This window comes from Scatophagus argus, chromosome 19, assembly GCF_020382885.2.
Source record: "Scatophagus argus isolate fScaArg1 chromosome 19, fScaArg1.pri, whole genome shotgun sequence".
Classification (NCBI taxonomy): domain Eukaryota; kingdom Metazoa; phylum Chordata; class Actinopteri; family Scatophagidae; genus Scatophagus; species Scatophagus argus.
Genome location: NC_058511.1, coordinates 4,213,047 through 4,232,621, shown reverse-complemented (window position 1 = coordinate 4,232,621; position 19,575 = coordinate 4,213,047). Strand labels below are relative to the sequence as shown.

The 19,575-nt window shown below is 44.3% G+C and overlaps 1 long non-coding RNA gene across 1 annotated transcript in view; it reads right to left on the bottom strand.

Annotated features, from left to right (window-relative positions):
* The window catches only part of LOC124050115, a 150,126-nt gene that overhangs the window by 34,189 nt on the left and 96,362 nt on the right, over positions 1 to 19,575 (bottom strand). Inside the window, exon 5 of the long non-coding RNA XR_006841558.1 lies at positions 4,320 to 4,475. This is a non-coding gene — a long non-coding RNA (uncharacterized LOC124050115). The remainder of the gene's footprint in view (positions 1 to 4,319; positions 4,476 to 19,575) is intronic.

Below are 19,575 nucleotides of genomic sequence, written 5' to 3'. Positions count from 1 at the left end.
TCAGTAAAATTTCTCAATCACTCAAATGACAAAAACATTTTTAAAAAATGCTTGAGAAACTGATGCTTTCTTTTGAATTGAACAAGAGAGACATTTCACTCCCAGAGCTTGTCAGGGGGAAGCTGACAGCGGCGTGTCGGAGGTGACACGGCTGGGTTTCGAGGGCCGATTCGGTTTTTAACACATCTGTCAGTTGTGGGAAACCTCTTCGCGTTGCTCTGATGTGCCGAATCCAGCCAGACATCGCAGACAGACAGCAGGAGACGCGCAACCACAACCTCACATCAGTCAACTGATGCTTTTACTGACGATGAAAACAGGCCGGTGTCTGTCAGTCTGGTGATATTTTTAATTTGAGCAGTCCTAACTGAGCACATGGCTCTTTTCAAATAAACACGAGTCCCATTTTGTGATTTGATTTGATCCCATAAAGCCACACGGGTGCATTAGGTCTGCTGCTGATTTATTATTGAAATGGAGACTTTACTGTGCACGGGTGGAAATCAGTGGTGTCTTCTCTAATGGGGAATCATTTTGAGGAAATTAGATTGAGGCTGCAACTAATAAGTTTCCATTACCGATGATTATGCTGGATATGTTTTGCAGTAATTGGTTATTTGTTAAAAGTGAAATTTTTGAAAAAGGAAATAACACAATCGTCTTCCTGCAAAATGAGAGGGTAAATTTATAGGCAAGAAAACACCTTAACTCATTTTATTTTTTACATTTGGGCGTTTTGAAGTTAAAGTCCTACTTGGTTTATTACAACCAGCAAATTATGTATTGGAGGCTAATGCAGTCAGTATTAACTACTGTGTAACTGACACTGCTTGTGCTACTGTTGACAGTGCTGTAATGCTACACGACGTTACTGTTACACAACTAGTTTCAGGTGGTGAGTAAAAGTAGCTACAACTTCTTCACTAAAAGTCATCCTACTTTAACGGCTGCCACAAAGGTTGGACTGTAAAAATCTGATGGCAGATTTCTCCTCTATGAAACGTCAATCCATCAGGCTAATCAATCAGCAGCTACAGGATTACCATTTATAAACTGCTATGTAGATACTGTTTAAGCACAAAAATGAAAATTTGAGATAACTAAGCTTTAAGATAGCTAACATTTATTCAGTTACGTTTAGTAGTTTATCTTATTTTAGCTTAGCTTAATTTAAGGCATAAGTATTATGGAAGAGGGTGGCATAGAAAGCCAGCTACCAGGACTTCTAAATATCTCAAATTAAAACCTCAAATCTTCAGTGTGCAAAATGTACACAAACATGAATGTTAAAAACAACACTTTTTGCTGTAGCCTGTGAACCAAAGCAGACTTCAAAGAAGACTTCAGATTATTGTTGATCTTCAGCAAGAAAGCAAATAAGCTTTTTTTTCTGAAATGTTGAGCAGGAACATGACTTCATTAATCCCCACAATGCACAAAAAAAATAATCAGTTCTTAAATTTTTTGTCAAAATTGCTGGTTGTTGCTGACAGCAAATTTAATTTAATCAACCTGCACTAAGCATTGTCATTTACAACACTACTTCTGGCAATTAAGTGGCAGAAAAGATGCAAGAAGTTCCCTCTAAAACACGGCTAACCGCAACACTGCCGGCCTCGACTACTTCCTGGCCTTATTAACGCTGTCGTTACCCCGGAAACCAACAAACTGGCCAATCAGGGCTCAGCAAGTGAGATATGGAAACAAATACACACACACAAACACACAAACGGACACAATGTGGCCTGGCAGCTTTAAGCAGCTGACACAGAGTAAAAGTGACGTGCACACACACACACAGACACACACACACACTCACATACAGGCATCCAAACACACACACGGAAAAGCACAAAAACGCACATTTGTGTACAATGCCGATATGCACACTCACATAAACACACTGTGACACACACAGAGTGACACAGACGCGTAGTGACAGCATCTCTCCTCTGGCAGGGAGTGGCAGGGCTCAAGCCCCCCAGGCAATGGTGCTGCTACTGGAGTGAAAAAAAAAGGGGGGGGGGGGGGGCAGACAACAATGCACCCCCCCCACATGCCCCAACACCAAAACTCTCTCTACATCTTCTTTACCCCCCCTCCATGTCTCCCCCCTTTCCTCACTAACTCCTGTCTGTTAACACTAAATGTGTGTGCGAGGTTTCCGTTGGAACGATGCTAAGTGGCCGATGCCTTCTGCCTCTGAGGCTGCATGTGTCTGGTGTCAACTGTGTTTCTGTACCTTGTGTGTGTGTGTGTGTGTGTGTGTGTGTGTAGGGGGAGGGGGGATCAAGGGCCTGAGGCAAACGTCCCCAACGCTCGCTGGAGGGAAGTCAATAATCATTAGTTTTCCAGGTGAGAGGTGCTCGGAGCATGAACCATCGACCTCTTTCTACCCTTCACGTCCAATTGCCTACTGCTCCATCATACATACGTGCACGTGTGTGTGTAGTGCATGTTTACACAGCTGTAACTTTATCCAAAAGTGGCAAGTGCCAACCAAAATCCCTCATAACTCTTTTTGCCACGCGTCCTTTGACTAAACTTTCCGTCCGTCAGTCTTGTCGGTTATGGGAACATTTTATGCAGCAGCTTCATTGCCAGCCATGAGGGTCAAGCACAACAAAGACATGTGGCAAAATATAAACTGGATCTTATTATACCTGTCAAGTGCACTAAAGCATGAGCCACATAAACCATGAGATATATTTTTGTCCGTTTTTATAGCACATTCACGGAAATGAACATGTAGTAAACAATGTAAGTGGACATATTTGTTGCATATTATGTTTTTAAAAAGTGAAGGTTGGATTATGTTTGAGGGCCAGATGTTTACGTTTTCACAGCAGCAGATGTCCCTGACCCTACTGTAAGAAAGTGTTGTACTATGGGTAAGTATGTCGGTATGCATGTAGTATGATTCCCCTCTGCAGTCACTTTCAATCAGCGTATCGTTGACAGGGATACATGGATGATATATCTGTTTGTTCTCATATTCACCCGTTTCTGAGTAATTATATCAGTGCATGTGATGCAGAAACAAGTGCAACATTGTTAAATGTTTCGTCGATATACAGATTTATCAGGAGCCTGTGCGTGTCCGTGGATCAAAGGCTCTCACTCTATGTGTGCCTCCCAGTGTATTTAGCTGCAGGTTAGTGGCCTGTGCATGCCTCTATTACTCACAATACTTCCTCATGGCAGCCTCAAGGATCCCTGGCTATGCACCCCGAGGCTACTGTTACGTTCATACCTCAAGCAACTAGCTGGTGGAAACCTACTGATTTTCAACTAACCGAGGCAAGTCCACTGATTGCTGATTGCTTCCTTGGTTGCCTCTTTATTTGTGAGGTGAACTTACATGACTCACATGATGCTAAGGATCGTGCGTGGATTTGCTGCAGATTGTCTGTTTACATGTTGTCAGCAGTAAGGAAAGCAACAGGCAAATGAGGATGCTACAACATGGACGCCTTTCAGCAGTCCAAGTGTATACATCTGATTTCTTAAGTGCTCAAGGAAAGACATCAAACCAGGATCAGATGATTGTACTGAGCTGATGATGGCTTCTGATCTAAAATCAGATGCACATGTAAACTTCCCAGACCAACTCTGCCCACTTGCCATTGTTGTTATGACCTGGGCCCTGAACGTCTCAGCGTCTTGCCATGCAAAACATGCACCAGGAAACGGTCATGATCAAATCCAGTCTGTTAGCTCTGAAGAACAAATTAAATGACAAAATGTTGGTCGACGCCCTCCAGAATGACACATCTAAACAGTTTTGTTTAGATGTCTAAACAGTTCTGATCTGATGATGCTGCGGTTAAGGTGTCGTTAGCAGCAGCTTAGGGGAAGGGGAAGATCATGGTTACAATGAAAAAAAGCTTCTCAGGAAGAAGACAAGTCTCAAGATTTTACTGAGATGTGAGGGTATGTCGACTAGAGACAGGAGCAATCAGACTCGCTACAGGTTATCCCTTACAGACTCTTACAGGTTGTAAACAACCTTCCCCCCAAACCTCAATTTTTTAGGAGGGAAAACAAAGTCTAACTTCCTTTTGGAGGTTCTGCTTTTCTTCAGCAGATTATAGTCGAGACAGAGTTGTAGAGAGAGAGAGAAAGCGGGAAGGTGGTGCGATACAGAACAAAGGCTGCCGGTTGGAATGGAACCATGGATGCTCAGTTTTATGCTCCTGTATGTGCCAACAGAGTCAAACATGTTATTTAATGTGTCTGCCGACGTGCTGGTTCATGCACATCAGTTTTCTGTACAATGAAAGACTATGAACATTCAGGCTCAGTTCAGGTGTGCGTACCTTCAGCTTCACTTCCAAACACTTGGTTTAGATGAAATGATGAAATGAGCGTTCGTCGCCAGCCGTGTGGTCGCTCTGCTCGGCCTGTTGGACTTGGTTAGTGACGTCATCATGTCCTCTGTCACCAGTGGGGGTCTTTGATGTCTTGTCATGCATCTACAAAATTTAGAGCACAACGACAGCTCTCAGTTAGCCTTTGCGAACACAATGACACTTCTCTGCACTACTTTCACCACCATGATTATACATTTACTCAGCGGGTGATTGGTTCAATCTGACCACAGGCAGCCACATTGATTTTTTTTTTCTTCTTGATGGCTGCACGATGTACAGTTATAAGCTTAAGGGGACGTATTGAATCATCCCCGCATCCTTCTTTATTCCCAAATCGAGTCTGTCCTGTTGTTTATTTGGTCGTATTCAAGGTTTAATTCACTCCTCGCCACAGTCACCACATCTAATCAGGCTGTAACCACTGAGACTCTGAGTTTGTGTTCTGCTGGGAGAATTAACAAGCTGAGGGTGCATGTGTCTGAGTGTGTGTGTGAGCTTAAGTGTGACTCACATAGGGGGTGGGCTTGTGTGTCTGTGTGTGGGTAAGTGTCCATGAGAGTATGAGGTTGATTAGTCCAGGTTTTAATGTGGTGTGGTCGGCATAGCCTCGGGTCATGCAACAGGCCTATTGTGGGAGGGAGGGAGAGAGGGAGAGAGAGAGAGAGAGAGGATGAGGTGAGAGAGCGAAGAAGTGTGTGTGTGTGTGGTTCTGTCTGTGTGTATTGCATGTGTGTGTATGTTAATGTGTCTAATTAAAGGCACAGGGGATCATGCCCCGGCACTGAGCTCTAGCAGCCGTCTGACGCAGATATGACCTCAGGCCATGGTCTATCTGACACACACACACACACACACACACACACAGTTGCACTTGCAAACAGAGTAACATACATCCGTGAGCAGCAACATACTTGAGAGACATATTACACTACATTAACACAGTCACAGTGCACGTCTCACAAAGACAACAATACGACACACTCACACGTCTGCTCATCCATTAAAAAAAAATAAAAAACTCCCACAGCTTTCTGAAAAGTCATTTCTTTTCCTCCCAAATGTTTTCACTCGTCGTCCTTGAGTGGGAGTGCGACCGATGACTAGACAGAGCAGGGAAATCCACTGGAAGCGCAAAGGTTTTATTTGAACTGAATAAATCTCTCAGCCGACGTGTCATTTCCACAGGTTTGTGAAAACAGTTCTTCACATTTCCCAAATCGTCTCGTTTGTGGATGCAGAGGCGAGAAAACAAGTGAAAAAGTTCAGCTAAGCTGTGCAGTGAAACTAATCATCACTGCTAACAAGCACAAGGAAATGAAATGAGCTTTCTGTTGAGTGAAATGCATCAGAGGAGGGAATCTGTAGCAACAAGTGACACGGACCTGCAGCTGCAGTCTGCCGGCTGTGCACACGTTGTTACAGCAGATATTTTACACAATTTTATTTGATAGTTTTGGAGGTCATTGTGTTTAATGAAATTAATTTCACAGATCTGTGATCATGAACAGCACCGAATTATTTTGTCAAATTTTTTGAGCATTTTATCCAGTGACAAAATGATTGTCTTCTAAGTCAATAAACAACAGGCTGCATGGTGTAGAGATTTTTACTTAGAATATAAAGACGTAGAGAGCAAATTTGTATTCTCCATGTTTCTGAGATGAAAACAGCTGTATCACACCACTGTGAGGGCATCCTAACATTGTCTCTGAGCTGCAGAGGACAGACGGGGCCCCTCTGGAAACGGCTCACAAAGTCTGATATGGAGATATTAAAAACACAGAGACCAAGCAGGAGTTTGGAGCTAAATATGTCGTGACAGTCTGCGTGTGTGTGTTTCACGAAGGTGGTGTTGGCGGTGGGCGGGCAGGCGGGCTTGGCGAGAGGAGGATGGGGTGAGCTGGAGGTGGAGTGGAGGGGTGGGGGGTGGTGGAGTAATATGGGTGTCAGGGTGCTAGCAGACTGTCGCCCAAGGCTGTGACATTACCGCACTTCTGCTCCGCTTCAAAAGAACCAAATCTAACTGACGACTGCTGTGATGGCTCAGTGTGTGTGTGCATGTGTGTGTGTGTGTGTGTGTGTGTGTGTAAGCAGTACATACTGTATGTGTGTTTCTAAATGATGCTCGCTGTGATCTGAAATTGGGATAATGCGCTGTGACACACCGCCTGGTGAAAGGCTTGAGACTGTACTGCCTTACTAAACCAGCACACAGGGCTGTGTGTGTGTGTGTGTGTGTGTGTGTGTGTGTGCGTGTGTGTGTGTGTGATTGATAGACTGATTGACAGATAGGCAAACAGGTTGTGTATAGAAACCATGAGTGGATTCTGTATTGAGTTTTCAGTCTTCTAAGTAAGCTGAGCAGTTTTTAGTGTCAATCGACAGGCTGACTGTTATTGAACGTTCAAAATCAGTTAGCAGCTGAACTAACGGAAAACCTTTAGTCAACCAGAGTCAGACCAGAGATAACTGGCTGGAGATTTGTCCTGCTGGGATACATAAACGACTTTTAATCTATTCCGTCCACACAACAAAATGAACCGGAAAGGAAAGCTCAGGCTGTCTGCCACGACGACACTCAACCCGACGATGTGAATCGGAGGATGAGACGAACTCGGGGCAGAGTTTGAGTTGAGTGTTTTGCAGATCACACAGCTAAAATTCACTTCCTTTCTATTGGTGAAATGGAAACATCACAGCAAGTGAGCCCGTCCTCTGATTACAGCCTGAATCGTGTTGATGTGAAGCCGTGCTGCATTAAACATTTACGTTAAGTGGGAACGGCAGTGAGACATTAACAGAGCAGTGAAAAGCGAACGTGCAGGGGTTGGGTGGTGGAGGTGGAGGCGGAGGCGGAGGCGTGTGAGCATTTGTCTTTAATGCCATTAGCATGTTAGTTCTGTCTTATCTCACCTTTGTCTCTTTAATTAATCCCTGATTATTTTATGTTGCTAACCTAAAACCAAGTAGTTTAAGTTTTATAAACTAAAACTACAACTTTGCAATACTTGGGAGGAAGCTGAATGGCACATGTTTTGTGCCACACCAACGAGCCAATCACAGCCATGGGATTAATAATTAATTAATTAATATACTGAGTTTAAATGCCGTCTGTGGTTTGATTTAACGTTCTGCGAGCCAGTGGGGTTTAAACACGAGCTGTGAGCTTGTATGAAATGGTTCAGCAGTAATAAACTCTCAAAGGTTTGTTCTGGCTTTTGTGAGCTTAACAAGTGACATTCAAGAAGTGTTGTTGTTTGTGTTCCCGTCCATACAGTCGCATGGTGAGATAACACAAGCGGACAACAAACGATGCTGCGTGGCTGCAGTGAGTGCGAGATTAAGGTGAAGCTGAGAGTGAGCCAGCGTGCTCATTAGCAGGACCCTGAAAGGGAAGCAGCTAAATGGAATTCAGCCACCATTCATTTTATTATGAACACCAGTAGATACTGAAGCTGTTCCTGTGAGCTTCTGCCTGGTCTCTCAGGGTTAGAAGTTTTATTGGAAATTGGTTTCATCTGACACTATCTGCTAGACCTGACACAACCTTTGGTTCTTTTAAGGTCTTTTTTTTTACTTGTCTGCCATCTGCTTGCAGCTGTATGAAGCATTTTGTTTTGTTGGAGAGAGAAATAAAAAAGATACTCCAGATGTTAATAAAGCCCAAAAATGACTTGAAACACACTCACACACTCACACACACATACAGTATGGCGGTGGCAGGGTTATTAGCACTTCTGAGGCTCACGGTGTCACCGTGCCATGTTACCGCTAACAGCCGTGACATGTTTTCTTCACGCGCTTTCATCATGTTTGTGTGTGTGTGTGTTGGCGTGTCTGTTACAGGCAATGTACATACAGTATGCTTGTGCATGGGGGAATGTCCAGGTACAATTTGAGTGTGTGTGTCTGTGTGTGTGTGTGTGTAAGCGAGTGTGTGCATGCTTTACACTCATGAAAGGGTGGTAATTTCACGCGTGGTCAGACAGTTGCATTTCAGCTTTAGCCTGGAGTGTAGCAGGAACTCCTTAACTGTTCAATGACTTTAGCTTGAGGCAAGGTCCGCCTACACACACACACACACACACGCTCAAGCACACACACCTATGAAATTACACCCATCTACTTGCTTTTCTTCCATACCCACACACTCTCTCTCTCTCTCTCTCTCTCACACACACACACACACACCCACAGAGGCGTTTGTTGCTGTAAGGTGTATGTAGTTGCTTTACGCCGGAAGGGAAGATCACTGCTTTGTCTGCTTGATAAAGCTACAACGTCCATCTCCTTCAAAGAGCGCCGTGCTGATCTGATGTTAGGTGAGCCTGTTGATGGATTTGACGATTACGCCGCCCAGGGCGCCGAGCAAGAAACGGTGATGGTGCCCGGTTGTAAAACAGGAAAAGGGAAAGGAAATGAACAACTTTATTAAAGGAGTTAAAAGGTGGGAAACATCCTGTGGTGGAAACCTACACCTGCTCTAATGAATTCTCGGTCTCATCGCTTGGCTCCTCATAAGACCTGTTTTGTGTTTAAAATGACTATACGTAATTAGAAAACTGGTCAAAAGTGTGTGAGCTGTTTTACAAGATGAAATGAGTGCAGAGACAAGGCGCTGTTATATGCACGGCAACTTACGACCTTAAAGTGCTTTAACGTTAAAGGTGTTATGACTAAATATAAAAGAAAGACGAGTGTAGCAGACCTCTGCTGCTGCTCCATCCCAGCAGCCGGCTAATAACATTCACCTGCCGTCCCAGCTGTAAATCCCCCACCCGCCCCTCTGTCACCACCCCTCCACCCGTCACTCATCTTGATGGGCTGTCTGTGGTGAACTCTGCGGGATAATCCAGCACCACCAGCTCCTCTACCTGGAGAAGCCGGCAAAGTGGCGAGCAAGCGGCACGTGACTGCTCAGCCCTTTATGTCACTTCCCCCTCCGGTGGTGTTGTGGCTTCTTTGCTCTGAGTCCGCCAGCCTCGCCTTCATCACCACATCTGGAGCACCACTGGCCACACTCACAGTGGAGCAGATGCAAACTGAACAGCTGAACATTATGTAGCCTACTACTAGCTTATACTGGTCTCCTGAAGACACTGTCGCTCTTATTTTTGGCAATCGTTTCAATCTGTCGTGTAAACTTTGTACTAAGTTGACTGAAATGCTTAAATCGCGGTGACGTCCTCACAAACGTCAGCTTCTGACTGGGCGGGAAGCACAAGCAGTGAGTCTACAAAGTTCTTATGAGCGACAGAAGCAACACTGCTTTCTCCAGATATGACACACTTCAGATTTCAGCTTCTTTTACACAAAGAAATGCAGAAATTATGGCACGTTTTGTCTTTGTTTGTGAAGCTGTTATCATGTTGTTCCAAACATGCATGTGTACAAAACAATACCTTAACCTCTGGTGCATTAAGTGCCAAAATACTGCACTACCAACACGGATCCATGCGGTGCTGTTGCTCCACAGTGTCGCCGTGTTGCGTGGAATTGAGTCACAGGCTTCAGGATCACAGACAGACAAACATGTGGAGTACAGTACACACCCCACTGATTTGTTACCGTTTGAAATAAAGTTACAAATTGCACTGCGGGTTTAACACGAGGCTGGATGTTGCGGTTTCCTCCGTGTCTCTAAAACGCATGTTTAAGTTAATTCCGGAGCCTAAGCTAGTTCCTGTGCTTGACAAGCTGCTGTACATTCGCTAAGCTGGAGAGAGACTGTCAGAGAGACTGTAGACGGGTCCGGTGCTACTTAGCAAGAGGAAGAGGAGCCCTTCTGATCTCCCAGGATTACGGAGTGTGTGCGTGTACTTGTGTGTGCGTGTGTGTGTGAGTTCAGGCCCTGGATGGCTTAAGATGGACTGTATATTAGAGGAGAATATTAAGAGTCTCGGGAGTTTCACACCTTCCTCCCCTCTAAAACGTACCCGGCTAATGAGAGAGAGAGAGAGACAGATGTGGAGAGGGCGAAGGAGAAGGAGATGGAAAACACAGACAGCCTGTCTCCCCATCTCTGACGTATTGACATGCAGGCCATGTGTGTGTGTGTGTGTGTGTGTGTGTGTCTGTACATGTGTGTGAGTGCGTTCGTGCAGCAGTAGGCTGCTGGGTTAGAGGATAATTGCCAAACCGTTGGGACCTGAGCTCTGCCCGGCCTGTCAAAGCAGGCGTGACAAAACCTCCAATCAACCCTGCAGCAACCAGAGAGAGAGAGAGAAAGAGGGAGAGAGAGAGAGAGAGGGAGAGGGAGAGAGAGAGAGAGAGAGAGAGAGAGAGAGAGAGGGAGAGGGAGAGAGAGAGAGAGAGAGAGAGAGAGAGAAAGAGGGAGAGAGAGAGAAAGAGAGGGAGAGAGAGAGAAAGAGGGAGAGAGAGAGGGAGAGGGAGAGGAGAGAGAGAGAGAGAGAGAGAGAGAGTCCAAGTTCATTTTACCATTACTCTTTGAAAATGATATCATTCACAATCTCTACATATATTTAATGGCAAATTATTTTGAATGCAGATGTAGAAAGCACAACCTGCCTGTCTGTCCATCTGTCTGTCTGTCTGTCCGTCTGTCTGTCTGCGCAGTGACCTTGTGCGGTGGCTTTGGGCCTTTCGACCAATAGCTGTCGAGGTTGGATTGGCAGACGCAGGGCTGAAGAACCGAGTCGTGATTGGACTACAGGCCTCGAAATGAGATACTGTATGTGGATGTATGCTGTACATACATGTACACACACACACACACACGCACGTACAATATGCATGCATCCAGGTGTGTGTGTGTGTGTGTGTTGCAGATTCTTTTGCACATCACACAAAATATAGAAAGCAAGGATAAGAGTACGTGCACTTGCACAAGTAGATCAATACACTCATGACCACACGCACAAACACACATATGCAGACTTACAGTATGCACACACACACACACACACATTGCCTGTGGTAGTGACTGAGTCCTGTGGTTATTACTGTAGTGCCGCCAGGCTGATGGTTTAGGGCGAGCCACAGCTCTCACTCTCATAAAGATGTGCACATACACACACACACACAGTCATACATGTGTGTGTGTCCACATGTGTACTGAACACACACACACACACACACACAGGCTGTGGATGTCACCCACTCTCAGGGGTGACGCTGACACTGGGTTTCTTCCCAAAGTGCTGCAGGGGAAACCTAAGGAGAGAGAGGGAGGGAGTGGAGAGGGTGGAGGAGAAGAGGAGGATGAGCAGGAGGAGGAGGTGAAGGAGGAAGAGGGGGAGGGGGGGAGGAGGGGGGGGGGGGGAATGGTTTGGTGGTTTGCTTCACTGTTAATAGGAGACAAACCACAGACGTGAACGCTGACATCGAGAAGCCTGCGAGTTAGCTGCTGAAATCCTGTCGTTTGCTTTTCGATGAGAAGTGAAGTTTCCTCTGCCATACTAACTCATTTCCTTTTGACAGATGTCGCACGGCCTTGGCTTGAGCAACAATAAAGGGACGTGTTATTTAGTGGCGGTGAAGAAGTCGCTGATGAGTTGATGATGATACTTTTGACACATGAATTAAATGATTAAATGCTTTAAATTAGTGATGGCCTTTTGCAAATTAAGCTGCATGGCATCAGATGATGTGGTGACAGCTCTTGGTGTTTTGAGATTTACAACAGAGTTTCAGAAAAACAAACGCGATCGGGCCGGCGTTGTGCAGCGTCGTCTCTCTCTGGAGCGATGAGTGTTTTAGAGGTCAGCTTGTTTTCGTGATGTACGCTCTGTTTCAGCAGAGGCTTTTCTCCCTGTTGACTTTGTTTGTCGTGGTCTGTCGGGAGTGAGTCTCGCTGATGGACAGGTCTATCTACCAAATTCTGTCATCAACAAATCCCACTCTTAGCAGCAGGGTCACGGTGGGGATTTTTACTGGTCGGGATGCTGCTTCAGGTGGTTCAGTACGCTGACAAGACCGAGATCTGAGCTTGGCTCAACTGGCAGCTTCTGCATGTTTTCAGCTGGCACACCGCCTTCGCTCCACGGACAGGAAACAACAAACTTTCAAACTTATATGTCAAAATTTTGTAACCTCAACCAGCAGTCCTTGTGTTATTATAAAATGACCACATATGATGATGGTGCAGCCATCAGGGCCATCATCCACCCCCCTCCCACACACTTAATAGGACGGTTCTCAAAATAGATCAGTGCCAACTTCTGATAAATACATAAATAAATAAAACGCGCAAAGTGTTTTCAGCTTGGGCCCAAGTGAAAGGTTGAGCAGGTCTGTCAGATCCACACAGTCTCGGTCTGAGACTCAGTTCCTGTTCTACTTCTTCTCCAGACACTTTAGGATTCTTCGGCTTTTCTGCAAAGGTTGTTGTCCATCTTTCAAGGCTTGGTCTGGCTCTGCAGGGACAGCCTTATACAGGTGATATGGTGAGCTTCCCAGCATTTATTTATACAGGAGGCTGAGCAGATGTGGAGCAACATTAGTATTCATTTGGAGTCATGTTTCTGGCCAGTCCGCATCCGCTCTGATTTTAGCTCCGTTTCTGGGTTTGCACTAACTCCTGAGGGAAGTGCTGTAGCTTTAAGAGCAGTAAGCCATCTCTTCGCCTGTGAAGCCAAAGAGATGAGCTGAAAGATGTTCACTTTGGACGACATATTTCACATGACATGGAAAATTATTGAGCAGCTTTAATCAAAGACAAAGTATGAGATTTTTGCGCAAGAAAATCAAATATTCCTAATTTATGTTTTTCACTCAATTATATTTCAGAAAACCAAACCAGAGCATTGAGTGGCCTCTTTGCAAGGACTGCACTGCAGCTATCAAATACCTGCAGAAACAGCACGGCTGCTGCCGAACTATGAGAAAGAAACTGGTATTTAGTTTTCACTGTAAGCAAATACTGTATGATGGTTTTAAGGGGGAAGAAACATGGCTGATTAACCAGCTTGCTGTAGTTTAGATTTTGGATTTTTTTTTTTCACTCACAAGTAAACTCAGCCAGTTCAGGTTTGTTCTCCTCCTGTAACCAAACTGAGTGACTGAATATATCACCTGGAAATCTCCAGAACTGGTTGGAGGCACTCTGTCGTAACTGCAGACGCGTCAAGATAATTTAAGAATATGCAAAATCTGACACAGTAAAAATGTTTTTCCCCAGCCGTGAAGAGCAGAAAAGAGTTTTGTAGTTTGAACTTAAGAATTTTGTTTGTGTTGAACTGCGAATGTGATCATGCCTGTGTGTGTGTGTGTGTGTGGACCGAGGTCACCTTCCACAGCTCTCCACCTGGGAGTGTGTGTTCACAGGGTGTCTGTGCTGAGGGGATCCAGGGTGAATACAGAGTGGAGCCGCACTGGGAATAAGCTGTCAGATGAAACACTGAGGAACTACTGAGAGACACTAAAAGAGAGAGAGAGAGAGTGTGTGTGTGTGTGACAATGTGTAGTGATATACTGTGTGTGCGTGTGTGTGTCTGTCTGTGCATGTGGGTCCTCATGTCCCCCTTGTGTGTAGGTGTGTATTTTTTGTGCTTCTGTCAGTATGTCTGTGTTTTTGTCTGTTTGCGCATGGATCTACGTACAAGACTGTGTGTCTGCATGTGTTTTTGTGTGTGTGTGTGCGTGTGTGTGTGTGTGTGTGTGTGTGTGCAGAGTCCAGGGGAGCTCTAGTTGAAAGGGAAAGCCCTCGCTCTCCACAGACTGACTTCGCATACTCTCTACCTTCCCCAGAGTTCACTGCTGGGCCTGCACACTGGAGTTTCACTCCACACACACACACACACACACACACACTCACTCTCACACACACAGAGTCATGTAATATCTACCTCTTAAGCACACACACTTTCAGCCTCTCCAGTTGAACCGTGCACTCTTGAACCTTGTTACTTTGAGCTTGTGCGAGTTCAGTCGGTTTCGAGGATGGAGGAGCTTTTATATGCAGCATACACACACACACACACACACACACACACACAACTTCTAGAAGTCCTCAACCAACACAGGCCGGCACATTAAAGCTGTAGTAGTAGGAGGAAGAGGAGGATGAAGGGGACAGTGTTGACTTCGAGGTTGTTGAGAGGAGGACGTTGATTAGATTTCTACTTGAGGCGTCTCACATCAGCTAAACTGAGCCAGAAGACACTGGGACATAAAACACTGGACTTACTTAACACTGTGCTTCTGTACTGATGATATAAAACAATCAACATAATCCAAATCCGTCGGTTCGGGTTCTGACTGGTGGTTCCTTTTTAGACCTGCTTTAGTTCTGGTTAGCAGTTTCTGAGCTTTTATTAGCACACATGGAATCAAGAGTTCAGCTTGAGATCAGCAAGTGTCCAAACTCCACGCTACAGTCGAGGTAAAACATGATAAAAAACATTCTGATTTCTGTGCTGCGAGGTGTTTCTGCTGCTGAGTAATCCGCAATTAGTTTGAAGTATTCAAAGCTCCTCCATTTCCTTTGCGCAGTGCATTGTGGGAGAACAGAGTCCGTCAAGAAAGGAAACGCGTTTCAGTCTGCGTGGCAACCGTTTGAGTGCAGTTTACCTTGTGCTACGACAAACTCAAAACCTGGATTAAAGCGTTAAGCATTAAAGTGTTTTCTGCTCCGGACACTTTGATCAGTTTTCGAAAAGAGTTTAGATAAACTGATGGATGTGATCTCACCGTCAGACTGTTGTAAATCCAACGGCAAATTATTTTATTGTTAGTTGCCTGCTTTCTTGGTTTACTTTTCACCTTATGTGTAATCCTTTATTGTTTTATTCATCACCTCGCTCTGCATTGTTTTGTCCACGGCTCTTTATGCTGCTGTCTCAGCTGTGCTCGGGGAATAGTTTTCCAAAATGAATAAAACTCACCCGGTCAAAAACAAAGGTTAACTTGGCTTTAAAATTCAGTCAGATAACCTGCTGCTGCTGTGTCCCGCAGCCTAACCAGCTCTCGGCTCGGTGCTCTGCCGTTGTCATCTTTGACATCTTTTGGATTCTCTAACACGTTTCCGTCTTACTTCTATCAATAGAAACAACAGATGCAGCTGTTTGTTGGACATGTAAAGGAGGGTGAACATCATCGCAGAGCTCTTAAGTGAAGACGTCTCATGCTCATAGTTTGCAACTGTTTCCACGTGGATGTGGACATATATATTATAAAACTTATTTTTCGCCATCGTTCAGGATTCAAGCCATCGTGTTCTTAGCTCGCCTGAGCTTTTCTGAGGTTTGCATGCAGGATGTGAAAACCGCACCATCTCCACAGCACCTCAGACTCTGTGTTTCTGCGGTGCTGCGAGTATGTGAGGCACAGCTTGAACCGCGCTGTCAGGAAGTTGTTGGTTATTATCAGCACACAGACGTGAGAGAAAAAGAGGAGTATGGTAATGGCACGGCGATGAGAAAACGTGTGCATGTGTCCCTCAGGTAAAAACAGGGGAACATGGAATCAAATCTGAGCCAACATCCTGAGATTGTTCCTGTTGATAAATTGATATCATTAAATATAAATGCCAAGTGTTTCATTCCCTGACGCCGCGGGCTTGCAGCGCCGAACGGGAATGCTTTGAATCCAAGGCTGGAAATTTCCCCCAAATCATCAAATCTGACAACAAAGGAAAACTCAAATAGACTCCCTTAATGAGTTAAACACACATGTGCGCGCACACACTCACACGCCTACACACACTCGTCTTTTAACCATGTTCCTTATCCATCTGTCTCCTCGCGACACACACAACACAGTCGCACACACACTTTTTGTATGATGAATCCACATCAAACAGTAACTCATTTAAATATTCATATAAGGTGTTAGAAGATGGTTGGTCGGCTCCTCTCTTTCCCTCCCGTCTCACTTTCTCTCTCCAGGTATATTAATAATTCCCCCTGTCTCTCCACCACACAGAGTTGGAGGTTTTTTCCCTTCAGACAAAGTTTCTAGAAGTTTCTATAAATTAATAAGAGTGTGTTCTCTGTGAAGCCGGCAGCTTTGAACCCGGCGTATTGATCTTGCAGGTGAGTCGGCCGTGCCGGATCACGACTTCAAACAGAATCCAATGTTCCTGTGAAGAGACTGGCCCAGCCCAGAACAATACCCATATTACCCCTCTATATGACTGGTCCAATCTGAGGGTGGAGTGGGGGTGGTGGTGGTGGTGGGGTGTGACAGACAGGAAGTACCAGCAGTGGTCGAGGAGGTAAGGCTGGCTGAGGAGGGAGTTTGTTCATTGTGAGAGTGAGATCAACTGTGGAAATTGGATGTGATTGAGATGTTGAATTAATCACAGGGAGCGTCCAGGTGGACGGACCAAAACTGAGGCTGTGCCTCATCTCTGCTGTAATGGACGCCATGCCACGCCATGTTTGGGTTACTGTGTAATATTGTTGATGAAGACTGCGAATGTCTGGCTGTCAGTAGAAAAGCGTCATTTCACATAAGCATAAACACAGTTTGATTTCCCATTATGTCTCCAGTATGAGTTGCAGCATATTTTCATGGTGCAATAACACGATTGCATCCAGTAATACATAATTATTATTATTGTTAGCTACAATGATCCTTAAAGGAATGATTTTTTTAAAACTCTATGTTGTTATTTAAAAAAAAAAAATGTCCTAATTTGCACATCAAGTAGTGGGCAATCTGTTGTATAGAAAGGCAAAATTTGAAGCAAAAGTTAAAGCAGCTTCAGTTGAAAATGATCAGTTAGACTGCAAATTACCAGAAAAAGAAAACAGGCAAAACTTGTATCTAAAAATAAATAAATAAATCTGCATATACTATCTAAATGAAAATGAATAAATAAAATTAAAAAGTCAAAATTCAGTTCAAGTGCATTTGTTCAAAAGCAAGCAAGTAGATAAGTTTATATTGAGGGCAAAATCACAAAGTGTCAATACACTTTATAAATAAAAGAAAATTTTAAAGCTAAAAGATGATAACAAAGTCAAATTTTTATACGTCTTTTTGGCTTCATTATCCAAAAGACTGTAAATAAGGAATGAAAAGCCGAGCGAGGTAGTGACTCAGTTGTGAGACGGCTAAAATATGTAAGTCTTCAGCCTTAATTTAATAATCTATAACGCAGTTCGGCTCTCTGATCGAGTGATGTGAGGTGCGGCAGTGGAAGGAAAGACGAGCAGATTGCTTATTAATATCTGGAATAATGAGAAATTCTGCATCCTGTGGTCTAACGTGGGGGCACGTGAAGTCTGAGCAGTTCAGCCAAGTGAGGCGTGAAAACCTCTGGACCAGTTTGCAGTCTGACCTGGATGAAATACGAGTGGGAAATATTTATAATAACAGAAAAACTCTGTTGTGCTTTCTTCAATCTCTTTACAAACTTTGTTTAGTTACCTCAGTGGTTCACTTCTTTCAATTAAAACAGCCTCTACGTACAGCATGTGTGTGTGTGTGTGTGTGAGATACAGACTGAGTGGAGGACAGTCTCAGAGTTTGTTCCATTACAGGACGGTTTTCCTAATAAACAACATGATAAAGGATGAAAGCAGCGTATTTCATCTAGTTTATCTCTTCAAGGTGCAAAAGTGCAGGACAGAAAGCGTAGTCATATAGGACAGAAGTTCATGTCATATATTTCAGCTTTGCGCACAAACATAATGTCATGATGTGAGTTGTGTCATTAACCAGCCTGAATGTGTGTGTCTGAGTGTGTGTGTGCGAGAGTCAGACAGAGGCTGTGTAAGTGCTGATTAGCGATTAGCAGGTCTTGAGGCTGACGGCAGAGCTGATCAGTATTTCCTCTGTGTCAGAGCTTTAGGGAACAAATCCCTACATTAACCCGGCTCTCATCTGCCTGGCAGAGCGCTAGCAGCAGCCTGCCAGCCATGGGCCGTACATCCAGCAACAACCGCAAGCTAAAGCATGTGAATCCTCCTCTGACGGCGCCTCATTGTTGTCTCATTTCAAATCAAAACTCCATTTGATCATTATAGAGCTTCTAATGTTGCTCTCAACATCAAGGTTGATGGGCTGTGACATGCGGTATTTAATAAAAAAAAAAAAAAAGAAAAAGTCTAAAGTTTGTCATCATCTGCTTGACAAAAATGACATTTAAGTAGTACCCCTTGAGGGAGAAGTAAGTGAATTCCTATAGTTCTATAAAAAGCGTAATCCCCTTGAAGAGCAATAACTGGAGCAAAATGTTGCTTTTAAGAGCTGATGTGTCTCTCATAAGACACTGGAGGAATACTGACACATAATTGTTCTGACTTTGGCTCTGATTCATATAGAGAGCATGTGGATGTCAACGGGTGTTGCTGAGCCGAGAGCCAAGATCGCCTCCAGAGTGCTCGAATGAGGCCGGCAACCCCGCCGCCATCATACTTTTCCACTCCAACGGTCATCAGACATCATTTGCAATGCAAATGTTCTTACTGAAGTACAGAAGATTAGCTGAGAGAAAGTGGACCACTGGAGGACTGCCCTACAGAGTTCTGAAAAGGTTCTTCGGCGGGTTAGAGACCATCAGTCTGGTCCGCCTGGGATAAATTAAGTGTAAGTAACAAAATGACCCTTTGACCTCAGTCTGTGTTCCTGAAACAATTAATAATGAAATTCACCAAAACCGCCAATACATTCAGATAACTAAGAGAACTGAATGCAATTTAACTTCTAAATGGGTGGAAAAGTGACATATTATGAAGACCAAGATAAACTGAGGTCAGGACTCTGTGTGGGCCAGTCAAGTTCTTCCACACCAAACTCATCCAACCATGTCTTTATGGAGCTTTGCTTTGTGCACTGGGGCACAGTCATGCTGGAATAGAAAAGGGCCTTCAACAAACTGTTGCCACAAAGTTGGAAGCATAGCATTGTCCAAAATGTCTTGGTATGCTGAAGCATTAAGATTTCCCTTCACTGGAAGTCAGGGGCCGAGCCCAAACCCTGAGGAACAGGCCCACACCACATCTGAATTCAATAATAAAGTGGTGTGTCCCAATAATTTTGTCTGTAAAATATGAGCCAAATTTTGGCAATATGGCATTGGGTTTATTATATGTGTTCTATATATATTGAACCGACACACATTCTGATCACAGTCCTCAAGTCCTCGTACAAAACCCTTGACATAAAGTGCAAGAATTTATTATAACCCACGTAGCCCAAACCTTTTTTTTTTTTTTTTTACAGATGTTTCAAAAGAGTTCAGGGATTTTATTTAAATATATTTGAATCTTGTCCTTTTACTTTTTTAAAATCT